Source organism: Microtus pennsylvanicus, chromosome 12 (assembly GCF_037038515.1).
Source record: "Microtus pennsylvanicus isolate mMicPen1 chromosome 12, mMicPen1.hap1, whole genome shotgun sequence".
NCBI lineage: Eukaryota > Metazoa > Chordata > Mammalia > Rodentia > Cricetidae > Microtus > Microtus pennsylvanicus.
The window spans coordinates 83,351,595-83,372,188 of NC_134590.1; the positions used below are offsets into that span (position 1 = coordinate 83,351,595).

General features: G+C 49.2%; 1 protein-coding gene across 12 annotated transcripts in view; it reads left to right on the forward strand.

The window, feature by feature from the left end:
- Bcl11a (BCL11 transcription factor A) overlaps positions 1–20,594 on the forward strand; it is a 97,548-nt gene that overhangs the window by 38,953 nt on the left and 38,001 nt on the right. The window lies entirely within an intron of this gene.

The following is a 20,594-nucleotide window of genomic DNA, read 5'->3' on the forward strand; positions in this document are numbered from 1 at the left end:
TCATCTAACCCTGCTAGCGAGTTCTTCCATTTGTGTGTGTTGAACACTTACCTCGTGTCAGGTGTGATGGCACTGGAAAGAGAGGTGAAGGGCTCAAAGCAGACTCCCTTGATGGCTGCCAACTTTCTCATTTGGGGGCCGGATGTGTGGGGAAGCAGTGCTCGAGTGAAGACGGCAAATCCTTTCTGTCTGAGACCAAGACTTGGAGCCAGAACGGCTAAGAACGCACAGGCCAAGGGAGGCCAAGTGACTTGTTTGAGTTACCTAGCGGAGCTCAGTCACAAGTCCAAACACACCAAGTCTCAAGGCTGTGCTTTTCCTAGGGGATCAGGTTGACCTCTTCAGCAATGCCAGAGCTATAGGTTGGGGTGTGAGTGATTTCTGAATTGTCTTTTGACAGCCGTCTGAGGTGGGTGAGCACAGCAGCTCCTTCCCGACTCTTGAGCTTCTGTGTTTTGTCTCTTTTTGAGTTGGGAGAATGCAGTGGCTGCACACATTCCCATTTTGGAGTTCATATGACACTGGGAAGAGGTTCCCCGTGCTCGGCTCGGTCAGCCCTGTGAGGGTCCCTTTACTTTGTCTTTGAACAGCTCCCCATCCCAGGTGTTGGGGCCACTGCAGTAGGTCATGCACCCCACAAGCTGACTGATCTTTTAATGGTGGATGAGAAGTCCCTTCTCCCGTGTGTCTGCCATTCATACAGAAAAGAGGGCAAAGACTGGAGAAGAAGCGTGCCTCTCCTCTCCCCTTACACCTTATACCGTAACTTACTATAGCTTTCCTGTGGTTTTGGAGAAATATATGGACCGTATGATGATTGTTTCCCTGAAACTGTGCAGGAGAAGTGATGGTTGTGATTAGCAGAGTTAAGTAGAGTTGGGTTCTTTAAGACTTCAGTTTTAAATCAGGTTAGCTCTCTGTTAACTTAAAACAGCCCCGCCCCCAAGAAAAAGAGAGAAGGAGAAAAGGAAATGAGAGAAAAATAATAGCAGTCTGAAGCATGCTAACGAGGGGTCGTTAGCACTTTCTGTCTGCAGAAGTCCCATCTTTAAGTGTTTTATTGGTAAGGGAATAGTCAGGCACATCAAATGATATTATTTTCCAAATTGGCAACTTCTTTCAATTCAGATTTTTTCTTGTTATTGCCTATGAAGGAGCATTTACCTATCAATGTGTTTGCCAAAAGGGGAAGGGCACTGTGGTCGTTTTGGCTGCATCCCGGCCCTCGGTAGAGATTTGGTCCCTTTGCTTTGTATTTCTCTCAGCCCTTCAAGCCTTGCAGGGGAGACTGGAGGCACTAATAGCAGCTGACATCTCCGGGGTTTGATCTGGCCCGAGTCTTCTGTGCAACACTGGATTTGAGCATGGGCTCTCAGTGTGACTGACATGCGGTGGCTGCAAGGGGAGCCATGGGACAAAGGGTGACCACCAAGGGGGGCATTGAAGTCAGACCTTTCCCAAGTTTCTGACCAACTTTTCTCCTCCTCATAAACTGTAAGAAACAGATCCACATTTGATCTTTGCTGCCGCCCATCCTCCCATTTTTTTTCCTTTCCTCAAACCAATGAACCCCTTCATTTATATTATAATGTAAAATGCTGTTCCCTCTAGGCCCCAGGGCCTTTGGGGAAAATGGAATTTGGCTCCAGACCAAACTCCAAAGCCAAGTGCCCCAGGTTGGGCTGCCTGACAGTTTTATAGATGCAGCATTGAACAGCCTCCTGGCAGTTTGGAATGGTGAAGGTTCCCTCATTCATTTTTCAACAAATATTTTGAACACCTGCCATGCAGAGAGAACTATTCCTGGAGTTAGGCATGCCACAGTGGTCAAAGCCTAAAAGAAATTCTTCCTCTTTGGGGGCACTCTTATTCCAGCTGGGAAAGACATCCACTATGTCAATAAACACACACACTGTTTATTCTGTCGATGCCTCGGAGAATAATAAGGTGAGGAAGAGAAAGAGGGAAGGTGTGTTTGGTATAGGATGACTGGGGAAGGCCTGCCGCATGAGGAAACCAGCCCTTTGGGTCTGAGGAGGAAGCTTCCAGACAGTAATGTCAGACAGGCTCTGTGTAGAGTCAGCCTGGTTGAGGGCTCTTCTGAGGAGGTTGGAGGAGCAGCTGAGGTTGGGGGGAACTGAGGCCAGAGAGATGAAGAGCAGCTTTGTGTGTGGGTTTTGGCTTTGATCAAAGGGAGGTGGAAATCCTGAGAGGAAAGTGATGTCACATGACCAGGTGTCTAGAAGACTACGTAAGCTGCAGAAGCCAGCAGGTGGAATCTAGGCAAGGTGATGGGGGCTTAGGCCAGCAAAGTGGGGGTGTGAGAAGGGGTTGGATTTTGAGGATGAAACCGATAAGATTTTTTAACAGGTTAGGTTAGGGGTATGAGAGGAAGAGAAGTCAAAGTGGAGCCTGAGCCGTTTGGCTGGGTGACTGGAAGAGTAGAATTCTTCTTTCTTGGGATGGGCAAGGAAGAGCAGAGGAGGCATGAGGGTGTGTGGGCGTGTCAGGGACCCACCCTCTTCAATACAGGCCTATGCTGTTGCCTCTTTTCATGGAGAAAGCAACTGACCTGTTCAAATGGTACTGTTGGGTGACCGCCTTCTTGTCCACAGCTTGTGATTCAGATGATTTCAGCCAAATGCTAACAAAGTTCTTCAGGAAAGGCAGGTTGTCGCTGTGCCTTGCCTCCAAACCTTTCCTGGTGATATCTTTGCACTATGTTCTGGTCTGATGGTCGGCGTGGGACTGAGATTTCTTGAGAGAACCTCTTAACCTCCTTCCACAGATCTCCTCCCTTCCCAGTTCCTAAAAAGACAAGGCTGGCAGACTAATTTCCCTTGAAGGAGAGCGAGAGCCCTCTCTTGGAAAAGTGAAATAATTCTTGGAATCCTCACAACATCCAAGCCAGCCAAAGTTGAGATCAAGGAAATGATGTGGGGGTAATTTGCAAGGACCAGAGTCAAACAAATTGTTTCTTTGTTCTGACCTCGGTGCGACTCTTCAGACTAGATGACCATGATCTGGCAAATTCAATGAGAAACGCAGAAGTCCTTGTTTCTGTCTAGGCCACCTTTTCTTTTGAAGAAGTCCCCTTTCAGGGGAGGACTTTCCTTCTTTGTCTCAAGAAAGACCTGCTATACAGCAGTTCAATTTATGCATCCTTCATTTCCGCCTTGATTTTCTGTCTGTCTGTCCGCTCCACGGTGTTAGGCTGTCAAAACACAGAGCAATTCTTTGAATCAGAGGTGACCCAAAGGACAGCCTGTTCCAAAGGGTCCAGGCTGTAGTTTACAAATCCAGCCTTGTGGTCAGGAGCCAGGGAAGAAGATCTAACGGCCTCAGTCTTTTCCAGGGTCCTCTTTTAGGCCAGTGCCTAAGTCTTTGGGTGCATGCTGACATGGCTTCCTGCCATGTTCAGTCTCGTAATTGTGTTTGAGATCAGTTTTCTATGGTGCCTGAGTAAATTTTCATTCCTTGGTCACCAGCTACCTCCTCTGCCTATGGGAGAAACGCGAAGTGCCATGCCCCAGTGTGCCGTTCCCTGGCCTTATGGTCTCAGTCCATCAGAACTGCCTGTTAGCAGCAGCTGGCACACACCCCTCGTCTATGCGCTGTCCCATCCTGAGCATACTTCCAGCCCTGCTCTTATTCCTGAAGGATCCTGGCTTGGGGTGGAAGCACATGCGATCAGGAATCCTTCCCTAGATCTTCTTTTCCACACAGCTCTTGCGTTCGGAACCAAGTGGGAATGAGTCTGAGTCTCCTCTACTTTCGTTGGTCTAATGTGTTCTTATTTAAGGTAGGGCAGACAACCCCCCAGGTTTTCAGTGTTTTAGGCTGGCTCTTTGAGATGAAGAACTTTGTAGCTGTTGTTCAACTTCTTGTGCTTGTGAAATAAAGGACAACGAGTACCCTGACAGGAGAGAAGTCCAGTTTTATCATGGCTTTGGGGAGGGGGCAGTGTTGCACCGTCTTGCCAAGTTAGGGTGCATCAGTAACTGCTTGGCAACCAACCCTGAAGGCCGTGCAATTTGAAAGCTCTGTAGAAGGCTGTGCATGTGCCATGTCTTCCGAGAAGCCCAGTTGTGTTCGCTTCAGCAACTGTCGTGATAACTCATGGTTCCACGATTCCCATGCAAACCATCCTTTGTTATTGGATTTGCATGGAAACGTGTCTGGGGTACAGCTTCAAGAGCCTGCTTTCTGCCCCCCCCCTTTCTGCCTGGTGCTATTTGCACGATGGTTTCCACATTTCTGCCATATGTCTTTGGAAAGCTCAGGACTCAGAGGCAGCAGTAGAGTCAGGAGAGTGAGCTAGCTCAGGTGGGAAGAGGCCAGGCGTGACCGAGTGCAGGGTGTGCGGTGTAGACAGTGAGCTGCTGCAGCAGCTGCACCGGGAAGTGGTTCTTCCCCCCTTTTCTTGAGAGATTGCAGACCATTTGGAAATGCAAAAGTATCTGCCAGGTTTTCAACTCTTCTTGCTTGTCCAGAAAGCTGCTCTGAGTTAGCAAGCATAGGCAGCTTAGCGGTGCTGTGTTCATTTCTCATCCTTTCGAGGAAGACGAACACTTTCTTTCCTTTGATCCCGCCTTGCTGTCTCACTCTCTTTCTCTTGGTGTCTTTTGTTTTTTTTTTCTACTGAACTAGACGACCATTTAATCGTTGGCCTCCCGTCTGTGGGAATATTATGTCTTTTAATAGTGCTTGTTTATGGCCAAGGTCAAAGACAGTATTTCAGAACAAAAATTAGAGTTTGTTCATAATTGAGTACATATGTATGTTACTGTTTATTTTTATAGTTTGCTAATTTATTTTTAAACAGCTCAGTTACGCCAACATGTTTATAGCACTCTGCATCACAGGCCTTCCCAGTCAGGGTGTTAAAAGGCACGTGCTCTTCAATGCTGTGGATCCCAAGTTAGATTAGATAATGCCATCAGGTACCAATTTAATTGCATTAATGGAGTGTTTAGGCCGAAAAGTACTTTTGTGGAGGATATAATGAAATAACATTTATAAGTACACATGTGTAAACTTCAGCATTACAGACATTATTTGAGGTTGCTTACGGAAAAACGGATACGTATCAGGCGTCGAGAAGAAAGCACAAGGGCGTTCACTCACTGCTGGTAAACGCTGCCTTCTCAGTCTAGAAGGGCGCTGGGCACAGCCACCGCTAATCCTCCAAAAGGCAGTACAAAGAGGTGTTTTGAGTACTGTGTTTGTGTAGTTTCCTGGGGTGCAAAAGACCTGCCAAGGCTGAAAACCCAAGGCATAGATAGTCCAGGGGTGCAGAAGACCAGCTGAGATTGAAAACCCAAGGCATAGATAGTCCTGGGGTGTAGAAGACCAGCTGAGATTGAAAACCCAAGGCATAGATAGTCCAGGGGTGCAGAAGACCAGCCGAAGCTGAAAACCCAAGGCATAGATAGTCCAGGGGTGCAGAAGACCAGCTGAGATTGAAAAACCCAAGGCATAGATAGTCCAGGGGTGCAGAAGACCAGCCGAAGCTGAAAACCCAAGGCATAGATAGTCCAGGGGTGCAGAAGACCAGCCGAAGCTGAAAACCCAAGGCATAGATAGTCCTGGGGTGCAGAGGACCAGCTGAGATTGAAAACCCACGGCATAGATAGTCCTGGGGTGCAGAGGACCAGCTGAGATTGGAAACCCAAGGCATAGATAGTCCTGGGGTGCAGAGGACCAGCTGAGATTGGAAACCCAAGGCATAGATAGTCCAGGGGTGCAGAGGACCAGCTGAGATTGAAAACCCAAGGCATAGTCCTGGGGTGCAGAGGACCAGCTGAGATTGAAAACCTAAGGCTTAGATAGTCCTGGGGTGCAGAGGACCAGCTGAGATTGAAAACCTAAGGCATAGATAGTTCTGGGGTGCAGAGGACCAGCTGAGATTGAAAACCCAAGGCATAGATAGTCCAGGGGTGCAGAGGACCAGCTGAGATTGAAAACCCACGGCATAGATAGTCCTGGGGTGCAGAGGACCAGCTGAGATTGAAAACCCACGGCATAGATAGTCCTGGGGTGCAGAGGACCAGCTGAGATTGGAAACCCAAGGCATAGATAGTCCTGGGGTGCAGAGGACCAGCTGAGATTGAAAACCCACGGCATAGATAGTCCAGGGGTGCAGAGGATCAGCTGAGATTGAAAACCTAAGGCATAGATAGTCCTGGGGTGCAGAGGACCAGCTGAGATTGAAAACCCACGGCATAGATAGTCCTGGGGTGCAGAGGACCAGCTGAGATTGAAAACCCACGGCATAGATAGTCCTGGGGTGCAGAGGACCAGCCGAGGCTGAAAACCCACGGCATAGATAGTCCTGGGGTGCAGAGGACCAGCCGAGATTGAAAACCCACGGCATAGATAGTCCTGGGGTGCAGAGGACCAGCTGAGATTGAAAACCTAAGGCATAGATAGTCCAGGGGTGCAGAGGACCAGCTGAGATTGAAAACACAAGGCATAGATAGTCCTGGGGTGCAGAGGACCAGCTGAGATTGAAAACACAAGGCATAGATAGTCCTGGGGTGCAGAGGACCAGCCGAGGCTGAAAACACAAGGCATAGATAGTCCTGGGGTGCAGAGGACCAGCTGAGATTGAAAACACAAGGCATAGATAGTCCAGGGGTGCAGAGGACCAGCTGAGATTGAAAACCCAAGGCATGGTCCAGGGAGGTTTTAGTGCTTGGAGGATCTGAGTGCTGGCATCCTTAGGTTTATGCTGTGGTACTTCAAGCCAGTGTGTCCTGGGGGGGTTGTCTCATGAGTCAGGGGATTTACAGAGCAGGATAGGAGCCACTGGCAGGGCCCTGTGGTGTAAGACAGGCAAATAAGACTGCAACCCTGTCTTAGGGAGCTCCTCGAAGAGGCCAGAGTCTCAGACCCTAGTCAGTACCTGCCCCAGTGCCCTCGGACAGAGGGAGAGCTTGCATTTGAAGTCCCACACACCATTTTGGTCCTAGGTCTGTCTGTCTCTCTGTAATTTAGAGTGGTGGATGTCAGCTGATGGCTGAAAGAGCAGGCTCCTTAGCAGTGTTAACAGCGATCGGTTGCCTATGAGTAATTCATTGTCTTCTCAGCCCATCTGGTGTCCCTTGCGTGGCAAAGTCTACTGTGGTGTCCCATACCCAGCAAAAAACCTATTCAGATTATTTGCCAAATACCGCCACTCACCCCCACAGCGTCTGGCGGGTAACTGGGATGTGGTTGCTATTGCTCTCGAGTGTGTGCTGGTTGCACAGTGTTCTGCTCATCCCTGTTTTGAGGAGTACTTCCTCCCTCCCTCAGTGGAATTAGTCCTCCCTATGGGCTAACCACGAAAGACTTAGTCTAAAATTATAGACTTTCATGTGTGTGGGTCGGGGGGTGGTTATGTACCCCTTCCAATCACAGAGTGGCCGTCTTGGCTCCCGTTGCTGAGAGATGGGGGCTATTGGGAAGGGGCCATATTCGCTTACCTTAGCAATTGAGAGAGCTTAGGAAGCTGAAGGAGGGGTGGGAGGCATGTGGGGGGGGGAGGGGAAGGCTGAGCTGGATCCTGAGGTAAGACGGGTGAGCTGTTGCTCCTGGTGTCCACAGCACAGAGGTAGTGTTTGTCCAGCTGAAGGCAGCCCCACTCGGCTGACTACCTGATGAGTGATTTCCCCGAGCCGACGGCTGCTCCGGCACATCTCGCCTACAAGTCCTGACAAAGTACTGTGTTCCTTTGGGGCTGTTATGACTGCAGCAGGCATTTGGAAAAATTTGGAAGAATGGAGCTCTTAAAGGACAACCTTGAGGCAATTTCTCGGTGCCTGTTTCTTCCCTTCCCTTCGGCCACCCAACAGCTTTGGTTTATGAAAAAACAAGTCCATCCCATTTAGCCACCATCCTGCTGTTAATAACGAAGAAAGGGAGGAAAAAATCATGGTGTTTTTTTTTTTGTTTTGTTTTTTTATTTTTTTTTATGGGTCTCATCACCTCAGGTGTTACCTTGGGAGGAAGCAGGAGAAAGAGGCAGCTCCGGTCCAGAAAAGGCCAATGGCATGTCTGCTTTCCCAAGCTGCAGACTTGGGGTTTCAGCAAGCACTGGGTTTTGGTGGATCTATTTTATGGTTCTGATCAGCGAAACAGTTGGGGGTGCTGACTGCTGGGAGAAGCAGGTAGAGGACATAGTTAGACCTTTCTATAGTTTGAGGGGACAATAGAACATCAAGATTTTTATGACTGCTCTCCCAAAGTCCAGCGGAAGGGCACCATGAAGAGCGGGGAAGGCAGCAGCTCCCACTCTGGGCCTCGCCTGGTCCCTTGTCTGCTGAGGCACTGAGGGGCACTCTGAATGGGAGGTCTCAGGGAAGCACGCACAGTACTGGTTGTTTGAGCAAACCCGTTCATCCCTTTACTTTTGCTGTGAGCTTGACCTCTCCGCCTTCCAGGCTGAGCCCCTATTTTAAGGAGAGTCTTCGTGAAAGTCGGGAAGCCCAACTGGTCTGAAGTTGACTTTTCTTTTATCACAGTTTCCTCTCTAGGAGAGCAGGTTGGCAGGTTCAAGTGTATGTAAGATTTTGGTGTTCAGAAAAGGTGGCTTCCTTGGCCTTTACAGTGGGTGATTGGGCTGGGTTAGGTTGCACAGTGACTTAGAGGAAGGTAAACTCAGTCAGGCCTGAAATATTGAGCTTTGATCATTCTTGTACCCAGCCAGGCCAGGGGCAGCAGTTGGGGGGGGGGCGGTGGCTGCTGGCAGGCCAGGGGCAACAGTGGGGTAGTGTGCTGGGCTTCTTGCTCTGTGGGTAAGTGTGGAGGTTCTGTTCTTGCTAAACTCCTCTGCTCTGTTTGTGGAGTCCTGACAGGCAAGTGTGAGACCAAGGAGACCCGGGTCCCATCACACAAGGGCACTGAGTCTAAATGACACTTCTTCAGTTATCAGACTCTAAGCAACCGTTGGGAAATACGGGGTTCAGTTGAACATGAGTACTGTGAGTCGTATCTTCTTTTCCTTCCTTCCCTTTCTCCCTCATCCTCTCTCACTTCCTCTTTTCCCTCTCCCTTCCTTCTTACTTCACTTCTAGAATAAATAAATTACTATCACCAACTTCAGGAGGCTAAGATCAATACAAATTGAAAAAAGATACACAAAAAAATAATTGCCCTCTGACAAAAAGATCCAGAATATTCTATCAACGGGTCCTAAGTTTGCCTATTGTCTTTCAGCTCTTCTACACAGGTTCAGTTAGTCCCCACAAAGTAAGTTTCCATGCACAAGGGTCACGTGGGTTTCTCAGTCCTGGGCTAGCATCTGCTAGGTGTCGAGTTCACAGAGACTTCGTAACCTTGGAAACAGGCAGTAACATCAGGAGCACGGTTAATGCTTAGACCCAAGTTCCCTGGCTGCGTGTGTCAGACCAGGCTGCGGCAGTCCACAGGCTGATGAACGTGTGGGTGGGAGTGGGTGCCCATCCTGGGAGTCGGTGGAGAAGAAAGGCCAAGGGGAGCTGTTAGTTCTCAGGAAGTGAGAGCCAACTGTACTGGGCAGATGCTGGGCTCTTGGAATGCCTGTTGGACTGGAGTGGTGGCGTGGGTACCTTTAAAATTTCAGATTCCCTGGGAGAGTGAGGCTTCTCTGCAGCTGGCCTTCAGCCCTCAGGCTGTCTTGGTGCCCCAGTTATGGTGAGGGTGTCTCCCAGCTGTTGGGGGATACCACCAAGCTTTGGGGTGGGCCTGGCACAATCTGGTTGGCATGTCATCACCCTCCAAAGAGTAGGAGTGTTCAGGTTTGGAGTGAGTGGGTCCTGGTGTGCCCCTTCTACACAGACTCCTTCACTGCTGCCTCGAGACTCTAAAAACACATACCATGTGTTAAGATGACAGACACTTTGGTTTTGTTCCAAGCCAGTAGCTATTCATCCTAAATAGGCCTGGGCCCTGGAAGACAGTCGGTGTCGGGAAGCCATGGTGTTCTTTTTTGTCCCTTCCCTATCTCTTTTTAAATCCTCATGAAACTCAACTCCCTTAAAGATTAAGGACCTCCTCATGGTCACATAGCTTCCTAGCGACCAGACCGGGATTTCTATGTTAATTGCCTGATGAGGGCCTGCTATCTCTTTGTGTTACCATAATTGGAGCCAAATTTGGTTTTTTATTTTCCTTTGATGATGACAAATTTAAAAATAAATTTTCGATAATGTGTCAGGAATTGTGCCATCTACAAAGAATGTCATGTCTAGAGAAGTTTCCTAATCCAAGACCTTACTACGTAGCTTCAAGCTTGGGATCCTCCTGTCTCTGAGTGCCTGGTACAGAGATGATGGATGTGTCTTAGCACCTGGCTAGAACTTTTTAAATGGCCACTTACTCCTCTCTTGGAATAAGAAAGCATTATTCAGCATGAAGGGTGTGTTTTGTCTCATGAGGATGCTCTAGGGAGGGAACCCAGGGGAAGCTACGTATGGAGTGCAGTGGCCAAGCTTGCGTCGGTTTTCACGGCCTTCTGCAGGGCTCCAGGGTGCTTCAGTGGAGTTACTCTGTAATTTTATCAGGCTGAAGTTATCCCCAGGGATTTATTTTTCCATTCACTATCAGTCTGGCCAGTCAGGGCTGGCCTGCTGTAAGCTCGTGCTTTGGAGAGCTGCACATCTCCTGCGCATCTTTCCGGTTCCCCTGGAAACATCAGGATACTAGAACCTAAGGCCTTCGGCCCACGTGAGGCAATGACAACTTAAGTCCATTGGGCCATTGAGGGGACAACAGAATATAAGTCTGTTTAGATATTAGAACCCAAGTCCATCGGGCCATGTGAGGGTGCTTTGATGAGTGTCTACACAAATAGTCTGAGCTATGTCTTCATAGCACACAGAGCTGCCAGATCTCCACTGGGTCCTGGCTTTTCTATGGAGCCAGTGCTTTTCTATGGAGCCAGCTCTAGTCTTTTCCCCCTGGAGCACTGCTAGTTAGAGAATTCACCCAGGGTAAATTTTTGGTTTTTCAGGACAAGATTTCTTTCTGTAGCTTTGGGCTTTTGGAGTCTGTCCCGGAACTAGCTCTTGTAGACCAGGCTGGCCTCGAACTCACAGAGATCCGCCTGTCTTTGCCTCCCTAGTACTGGGATTAAAGGCATGCACCAACACCGCCTGGCAGTATAAAAGATTCTTAATACTACTTCCCCCCTTCACTCACAAGTTAACTGGACCAAGCACCATTCTGGAAAGCAGAGGCGAGGGTAGCTTTTCTGAATTTGTCTCCCTGCTCCTCTCCCCACGTTTCTATGTGGAGTGAACATTTGCCTGGGAGAAGGCATGGTGGTACCAGCTCGGGGAAGGCCTGCATTTCTTGCCACTCAAGTGGGCACCTAAGGAGAGCACACAAAGCAGGACAAACATTTGGAATTAATATGCCATTAATCATATGACAGAAGGCTCTTTCATTTCCCAAATGTCCCAGACTCCCTGGGACCCCTCATTCCCATGTACAGAGTTGGCTGCCATCAACTACAAGCAGAATAAAGATAACATCTCCTAGTTAGTAGCTGGAAGTAAGTACAAAACCATTTTCACTAAGAACTCTCTAGAAACGGATCTGGTTTGGGATGCTGCTGCAGAGGCGTCTCATCTGGGAGGGGTTCCGGAAGCAGGTGAACATCACCACAGGATGGACCAAGCAGTTCAGGTCTCCCCCGTATTGTGGATGAGGGTGAGGGACCCAGAAAGGCGGGCATCCTACCCAGCTCTGTTCCCGAGTCCCAGGGACTTTGGGGCTCCTGCTCTGGGCTTTGCTTTGTAGCCGGTCCCAAAGCAGCCCCAGGTGGTTTGGCTTAACGTTGGCACACACATTTCATTGATGAAGAAACTGAGGCTCAAACAGATGAAAGAGCTGTTCTGAGTTCACAGCCAGGCGGGCGGGAGCAGAGGGTGCCTGCCTGCCTGCCTGCCTGCCTGTCTGCCTGCTGGCCCACCCTGGGAGCACTCAGCATACTACACCAAGGCTTGGAGTAGAATGTGCTGGTACTGATTTTCAGCTGTGCCGTGCAGGCCGTCAGTTTGACATCTCCAAGGGGCTGCCTGTAAGAATCAGATGACAGACCACCATGGTCTTCATTCCAAGGGACTGTCCTTGTGGCTTCTTCTCCTCACTCTTTTCCTGCTTTTGCATAGGGTTCTTGCTGATGCCCATACTGCCTGGGTGATTGTGCTGGCCAGGCCACCAGCCACTCCCTGCCCTGCTGGGAAGGCATGTCTTTCAGCCCACAGAGGTGTGGTTCCTGGGGTGGAGGAGTCAGAGGCAGAAGTCCTTGGGAACCGGTCTCGGGGAACCTTACCTGCCCCCTGTCCTCCATTCACCAGGGCTCGTCTTGGGGATTTTCGCTCCCAGGGGCAGTTTTTCAACCCACGGCCCTGTGCTACCCTCAGACCATTATCAGGCATCCTGGGCAGCAGGACACCGGAAGCTGGAGCCCTCGGTGCCCAGGGCATAGCCCTGACATGCAGTCACATTGGCAAGCAGCCTCAGGCAGGCCTGGGCAGAGGACCGAAAGCAAGAGAAGGAGGGAAGGGAGCTGTAACAGGGCGGGCCAGAGACAAAAGCCAGCTGGAGTAAACAGCCCGTGATGGGGTGGGTGCCCTGGCTGAAGGGGCTCTCCCAGGCTGGCCTGGCCCTGGGAACAGGCAGATTGGCGCCTGCCCTCTTCCCTTCTTAGTCCTGCTTGACGCCTGCCAGCTGCTGGCGGTGCACCTGGGGCTTGGAGTCGGGTGCTCCAGGGCTAGGAGAAGAGAGAGACAAGAGAGTGCTGAGCATCTTTAGAAAATGCCACTTCTCCATACCCTAGGACCTGGGAACTTCTGTTCCTGGGGCTGGTGTGAATAAGTGCAATACTGTCTTAAGTACTGTCTTAAGAAGACAAGACTCACCTGGTGTGGTGGCGCCCACTTTGAGTCCCAGCACTCAGGTGGCAGAGGCAGGTGGAATTCTGTGAGTTCAAGGCCAGTCTGGTTTACAAATGGAGTAACATTTTCGCCAGAGCCCCGGGGGGGGGGGGGTGGAAGGGAAGGATGGGACTCAAAGGAGTTTGGGCTCTAAAACAGTGTCCTGACTTTTCACCTCCTACCTGGGTGGTCTTGGGTTGGGTCTTGGGCTCCTATGTGTAAAATGGAGCTCTCTTCCCTTCTTGCTCAGAGGAAAAATGCATGTCTAGCCCCTCCCTCTGAGATCATGGAGCTTCTCCCAGCAGGTTTTTTGTTTGTTTTGTTTTTTGTTTTTGTTTTACTTTCGTCTCAAACTTGAGAAAAACTTGTACGGCAGGACAGGAATACAGATGTGCCTGGGCCCAGGAAGTCTACCGAAGAACACTGTCTGCTCACTTCGCCTGACCAGACACTGTTCGTTCATTGGCTTGGACCCCAAAGATGGAAAAGATAATGGAAGCCCTAGTAAACTGAGTACCAGGGGCCACACCAGAGAAACACCCCAAGAAAAGTGAGCTGGAGCCGGGGCATCCTTCCCTTTGTCCATGTGTGTGGACCGAGTCTGAGGGAGGGAAAATAGGAAGAGACATTTCCTTGTCTTGCTCCCCACACATCTGCTGCCTGCCCTCGTAGGGAGATGTACCTGTGGGTGAGCTGGGTAAGTCAATAGTTCGAAAGCATGTGGGAGGCAGATACTAGGACATGAATTCGAGAGATTTCTCAAGCAACAGAGTCTCCGGTTTTCTCAAATAATTGGTATTCTTGGCTAACAGTGGGTTGAGTCCAAACACCCTTGGGCTCCTAAGACCCTTGGGCTTTGCTGCCTTTCAGCCTCGTCCCTTCTTCAGTGGCTCCCAGGTCTTCTATGTTGAGTAGGTATGGAGACCCAGGCCCTTCTGCTCAGTTTGGACCACTGTCTTAAACCTATTTGCTGTTGAAATCTGAGAGAACCAAGTGCCAGAAGTGACTTAGCTTATGAGTGTGCCAAGCCACTTCTAGGAAGAGAAGTAGGCTTGGAGCAGCCTGTTGATTCCTGGTACCAGAGTCACGCAATGCTTGGAGATTGGGGCCTCTCTACCTTCTGAGGGTACATCCCATAACCTTATAGGGACCCCTCTTGTCCAACCCTGTTTGGGTGTATGTCTTATGTATTTGTTTGGCTCCGATAGGGGTCGTGGGTAGGGAGGAGTCTTTGGAGCACACTGATCTTCCCGTGAGCTGTCTTTGTGCCCAGCCTGCAATGTCCAAGGCCTCTTCTTCCAGGGCCCCCTGCTTATCACTGTGGGCATTATCTATACCTAGCACCTCTCTGCCCAGGGCTGTGGTGTCCCCTCAAGGAGCTTCACGCCCATCTCCCCAGAGGCCTGTGTTGCTTAGAGTCCAACCCTCTCCTCCCTGTCCCCCACAACCAGGACTTCGGGTGTGTATCAGCCAGCCCTGCTCAGAGTGTCCTCTTCCAAAGGACCAGACCCAACTCTTTTGGGGTTGCCCTATGGCTCTCCAGGTCCCTTATCTTCATGGTCTTCCAAGTTCTATGCACAGCAAGCTCTGTCATGCCAGAGTCTTCTGTTGGGGGACATGCATGTTGATAGTAAGGTGGTCATTCAGAGAAAGGGAAAAGTAGATTGGTCTGGAAGGGTTAAATTTAAAGGTTGTTAAATTGCTCTGCAAGCTGCAAAGTGCCATCCAGTGGAAGCTATTATTACTATGATCGTCATCATAATGGTCATTATCATTACCATTATAGGATGTGGCAGTGGGGGATGTGGTGGCTGGTGAGTGCTGATCAAGTTTCCAGCCCATTCTCGATGCTACAGCTATGAGTTTGTCTGCCTTTGACATTCTAATTTAATTCTGGTCCTAGTGTCTGAGTCCTCACTTCAAAGCTCTTTGATGCGTCCCTGGCCTGCGAGGCTGACAGCAAGTTGTAGGGATTGACGCAGCCTTCTTAGACATACTTCAACACTAGTTATTTATAGTCTTAAACAAATCTGAATTTATAAGGCAGAACATTTCACTGATTTCACTTTATAAAAAAAATCCCCCCCCCCCAGTGGTATGCCTTTCCACGGACTGTTTCTCTAGATCATTGAGCATTTGGGGGTCATCAACTACCCTACCAAAGGATGTTGGTAGAGAGGGAGGCTGAGACTCTTAGCTTGAAATTCCTAGAGGATGCTGCTCAGTTAGGACCGGCTGGCATCAGGTGCCAGCTGTGTATTCTGGCCTACTCAGTGCTGGCGGTGGGAGGTGGGACCTTGAACCCTCCATCTGAGAATCACGGTCCCTCTGGAGTCCAGACTGGAGTAATCCTGCAGACAGGCATGGGGTAGTCCGTGCTACTCACCTGTGTCCCACAGTTGTCTGTAGGAAAGGGGGCCTCATTTTATAGACACTGGCATTGCAGACAGGGGTGAAGAGCCGAGGAGGATCTAATCTCGAATTCCTCTAGGAAGCAGAGAGAGAGAGCTCATGTTGACACCCAGAAAGTGGAAGGCTGCTGTCTGGCCATCTTCCAGAGGGAGATTGGCTCAATTTAAGGCCATCTTGGGGAAGATGGGTGCTGTTCCTGCTCTTCTTAAGGCAGCTGTTAAGGAACCATTCTTGCTGTGTCCCGAGCTGAGCAGAGGGCACTGGCAGACACCATGAGTCTCTCCAGCCTAGCCCTCCGCTTCTGTTCTCTCTAAGTGCTTCATGGAGCCCCTTGGAAATCTGCCCCTAGAACCTCCTCGTCCTGGTGTCCAGGGATCCCACAGCCAAGTCCCGGTTGGCTTCATTTAGTTCCTTTGTGGAGCTTCCGTTCATGGCTTCCAGTCTTGTGCCTGCTTGCTGCTACCCCTGAAGCACTAGTCATCCAAAGTTCATATTGGGAACAACCTCTGACCTCTTCCCTTTGGTTTATTCCCTCTTTTCTTGCAATATTTCTAGATACTGTAGGTGTTTAAATATTTTCTATAAAGATGGAAATAGTCATGTGTCTGGAGCCTTGGAGATGGGACAGTTCTATCAAAAGTTGGTCTTAACTTTGCCCCCAAGTGTGGGCATTCTCTGCCTCAGGCTCCTGTGTGGCAAGGGCTCTGCGCTGGGAGAGGGTGTTAAGTCACCTCTCTCTGAGCCGGAGGGAAATTTACTTGGCACCTTATATCTATGCATGCAAATTCAGGGTCCTTTTCAAACATTTCACCTTTCAGGGAAACCCCAAACTCAAACCACAGGGACCACAACATACACACAATGTCCACACCCCACTCAGAAAGCAGCATGATTGCGCCCACTGGCTGAACTGAACCAGAACTTGTGTCTAGGGTGTTGGGGTCTGAGGTTCTGATGGAGCCCACATGCTGTCTCTGGGATAATGAAGCGAGGCAATATCTGGCAACCCTCTGTAGCAGTGTGGCTGATCTCTGCCCCAGGTGTGTGTGAGTAGGAGCAAGCTGCTGATTCAAAGCCCTCACCTGATTCACAGGTAAGAAATAGCCTTGGCTGGAAAGGGCAGACAACATGCACTCCGGGGCACAATGCACCAGGCCTGATAAACCTTTGGAGTTGGCCGATTGCAGGCTAACAGTTGCTTTATCACCGGCCACAAAGAAGGGTTTGGCCCCTGCGGGCAGGATGGAAGAGGAATAGCTGGGTATCTGTGGATCAACTGGTCTCTTTCCGAAGGCTCATGCCAGGGTAGAGTTCGATTTTATTTCTTAATCAGAATAAAATTATTTGTATGCCCTATTGGTTGAGTGCAGCCTCCCTCCCTAAACTGCAAAGAAAGTGGAGGATCCCTTGTCCCTGCTTCCACCCCTTATCACCGCCCACCCAGTTTTCATGTGCCCATCTGTCTGGCTGTAGCCGTGTCTCAGGCTCTTCCTCCTGTGTTGGGAGCTGCATCCCTATTTGACGTCTTCCTGTAGCCTTGAATTATTGTTTCTTCTCTTTCTTTGCTGTGGATTCACAAACTTGCTGTTGGGAAAAGGATGCTAACCTCATTTCTGCTGAGGTGCAAGTAATAAAGACCGGGAGCTTTGCATTGCATCTCACAAGCTCAGAGCTTTCTTACGCCCGTACACACTTTAGAAATGCGGACTGGACTGCTTTTATTTTCCTAACAAGCCTACGAGGCAGTTACAATTATTATTTCTATTTTACAGATGAGTCTTTTATTTGGTTATTATTCTTAATGAAGAGTTTGTGGTGAATCATTAGGAGCGAGCCTGAGGTCATTTGTCACCACAGAACCAGGCTGTGTTGCCTGTCCCAAGTCTGGCTGTGCCAACCGGAGGTTAGGCAGGTGGAACGGACACTTTGCTTCCTATTACATATCTCAGCTAGCTTTGGGCCAGTTCTGTTCTTCTCTCTGTATTTCCCTGATCTCTGCAAGTGACACATAGTTTGTAGGACATCGGGGTATTAGAATTTATTTCAACCTGCTTATTTACAGTCAATGTCTAAGATCAAGTAGGCTAAGGCGAGGTGGCCTTGGTCATTGGCCAGTGTGGAAGGAGGCGCAGATGAAAGGCCAAAGCACCGCGTTTCTGCTCCAGGTAATGTAGCCAGTGCAGGTATGCGTCCTTTCCGGACCCTCATCTCTTCCCCGTTTATTGCCAGTAGCCGTCTCCCTTCCATTTTCTTCAGCTGTTTTCTCCTGAGTTCTTTCTGTTTAAGATGGCTTCCCTCCCTTTTATCCACACTCCATTTGCTCCCCTTGCTTTCCCTTAATCTGTGTCTTTCATAGCAGTGGGGCCTTTTCAGCTCCAGTCCTGAAGGCTTAGCTCTCTCAGGGCCTTGCCCTGCTGTAGCTGATGAAGGAGGGGGAAGCAGGGTGTCAGGCTCCTGTACCGGTTCTTTACCATTCATAGTACCGGCCAGCAACTCTTTCTTTGGGAGTTACCCAGAGGCTTGATGCTGTCCGTCTTTCTAAGACCAATTCTTGACAAAGCAAGAATCCCCCTAGGATCCTCAGTTCAACCAACATCTGCTTATGGGAAGCTCCAACCACTTGTCCTTTGACCTGACAGGGTCCTTAGGGCTCTCAATTTTCTACGGTTACCTGTGACCCAAAGGATGCCTACCGTGTTAATGCTTTGGGCTCTGTACCCATCCTTTCTTTGGTGTATTGGGAGGTTTCTGCTTGGAGGAAGGTGACATTTGGTTGTTGAGATTAACAGATGGCTGGAGCACAGGCTTAGGAGTAGAGCTCCTCAGGGGATGGCGTGGAAGTGGGGCAAGCAGAGGAGGACAAAATGGGGCTCCCTGGACTCTCAAGCCCAACACACCTTTTCCGTGTTCTCAAAATGCCTTAGGTATATTTACTTAAGGAAAACAAAGATATGCATACTTGTAAATTTAATACATAGGCAAGATTTTTTTTTGTAGCATGATCATTATAGTCCAAAGCAGTAGCAACTCAAATGTCAATCAAAAGGTGAATTGTCATATGATAACTACACCGCAACAGTAAAATAATGAAATAGTAATATATGTACCAACACGATGAATCCTCAAATCATTCTGCTCCGTGGAAAAGAGGTTAGATATGAAGGGTGACAGCCTGTATGATTTCATTCAAATGAAATTCTAGAAGAGTCAACTAAATTGGTAGGAAGCAGATCATGAATTGCAAAGAGGTGGGGCGTGTGTGTGGAGGACCCACAGCAAAAGGTCACGTGGAAGTGTTTCAGAGCAATGGAAATGTTCTATGTCTGGATTTTGGTGGTGGTTACATGACTGTATAGCCAAAGTCATCAAGCTGTGCAGTAAGGCAAATGACTTATTGAATGTAAATTTTGCCTCTATGAAACAGACAAGACAAAGCTACTAGAGCAGGACCAGTATGAAAGGCGGCTTGTGTGTCTGTTGACTCTTCGGGTTTTCTTAAGACCCAGACCAGCTCTGAAGGGATCTAAGCCTGAGACTGCTGTCTGGGTTCTGAGGAGGCACTGGTAACTACATGAGAGGCGTGGGCTGGGCTGTCTGGGCAGAGCATGTGCACGTGTGTAATATGAGAGGAACGGAGTAGAGAGGGAACTTGTTTCTTAGGCTCCCAGGGCTTCACCAAGAGAGGAAGATCGAGTATTGGACTCATGCCATTGATTGACAGCAACTTGATGGGAGAAGATGCTAGTGGTGACAGTCTCTGTTCACTTCCCGAAAGTGAGAGTTTTTGTTTTAACGTTCACCTTTTTACCCCAAACTGTCCCTCCTGCAGTTTCCAGTGCAGTGGGCGTCCGTGTGGCATCTGAACTTCAGTCACTGATTTGGTAAACCTGAATAGAGTGCCATTTCTGAACCTGGATGGATGTGAATGGTTCTGTAGATTTGGGTCTAGTAACGTCAAAACCCTCTGTGGAAGGGTGTGGTGGGTGCTACCTTGCCACTCTTCAGGCTCAAGGTCTTGGCTCTCATGGTTGAGTAAGGACATCCAGGATGCTTTGCTACGAACACGCATTTGATCACATAACATTTCCAGCAACAGTTAAATTAACCACAGCTGTCGGTTCCACTAGGACTTCCTCTTACCAGACCCTGAGCATGGAACAACAATGTCTGTGTTTGCTGCTTAATGGCTTCGAAGTTGAGTCTTTTTAGTGTTGTTGGATTTAAAAGAATATCAAAAATACGTTTCCAGAATTTGTCTTGGTGGCTCACTTTTTATAGTTCTAATACTAAGGCATAAAGATTGCCTTGAATTCATGGGCAACTGGTCTACATAGTTGTTCCAGACTAGCTAGGACTCCACAGCAAGACTCTGTCTCAACAAAACAAACAAACAAGAAAACTCGTTCTTTCCCATTTTGTATCCAGGACGTGTTCTTGTAGAATTTAACTTCTTTGTAGTTGGAAATGCGCTCGGTTGAGACACACCCACAGTGCTGTGCAGCCCCAAAGGCGGGCTTCACATAAAGAAGGCGCCATTTTGGGGCGATTCCTCAAGTCAGATTTCAGTGCACTGTGCATTCTGGCTGCCCCAGGAACTTCGGGTTTTCTTTACCCCAGGGTGTGGGATGGCTGTTGGAGGAGGGTGGGTAGTCATGCTAATCTTTGTGTAGCATAACACGCTACTGCCACTTGCCCTTTTTATCTGGAAGTTCAAGCAGATATCGGACAGGGACTGTTTGTGGGAACCGAGAAGGCTGAAGTTACCATTCTGAACAGAAATGACACTTGGAAGAGCAGAAAGCAGTCTTTAACCTTAGTTTGTTGCATTCCTTGGGTGTCATATATCAGATGCTGTGCCTTTACTAGGGAATAAAGTAAAAACAGGTAGAAGACAGAGTCCTAGCACTTAGGAATCAGCCCGAGAAGACATGTACTTAGTCAGAGGCAGAGAGGCTGCAGCGAGGGGAAGCTGAGCTCTACGTGAAGGAGTGGTTCAGGAGTGCCCAGGTGCCCAGGCTTGACCCTCAGCGCGACTCTGAAGCATGCACAACATTCTAGGAAGTTGGAGAGGAAGAAGAAAACCCAGAAAGGAAATGAGGGTACAAGAGCGTTTTCACTTGAGCAGGCTATTTTCATTGGTGGATTCAGGGAGCCAAGACCAGAATAGCGACTGGGACATGAATTATGGAGCTCTGGCATGGCCGCTGCGGGAGTTGATCCACATCCTGAAAATCATGACATGCAGCTAAGGGCTCTGAGCAGGAGCTACAGGGGCGT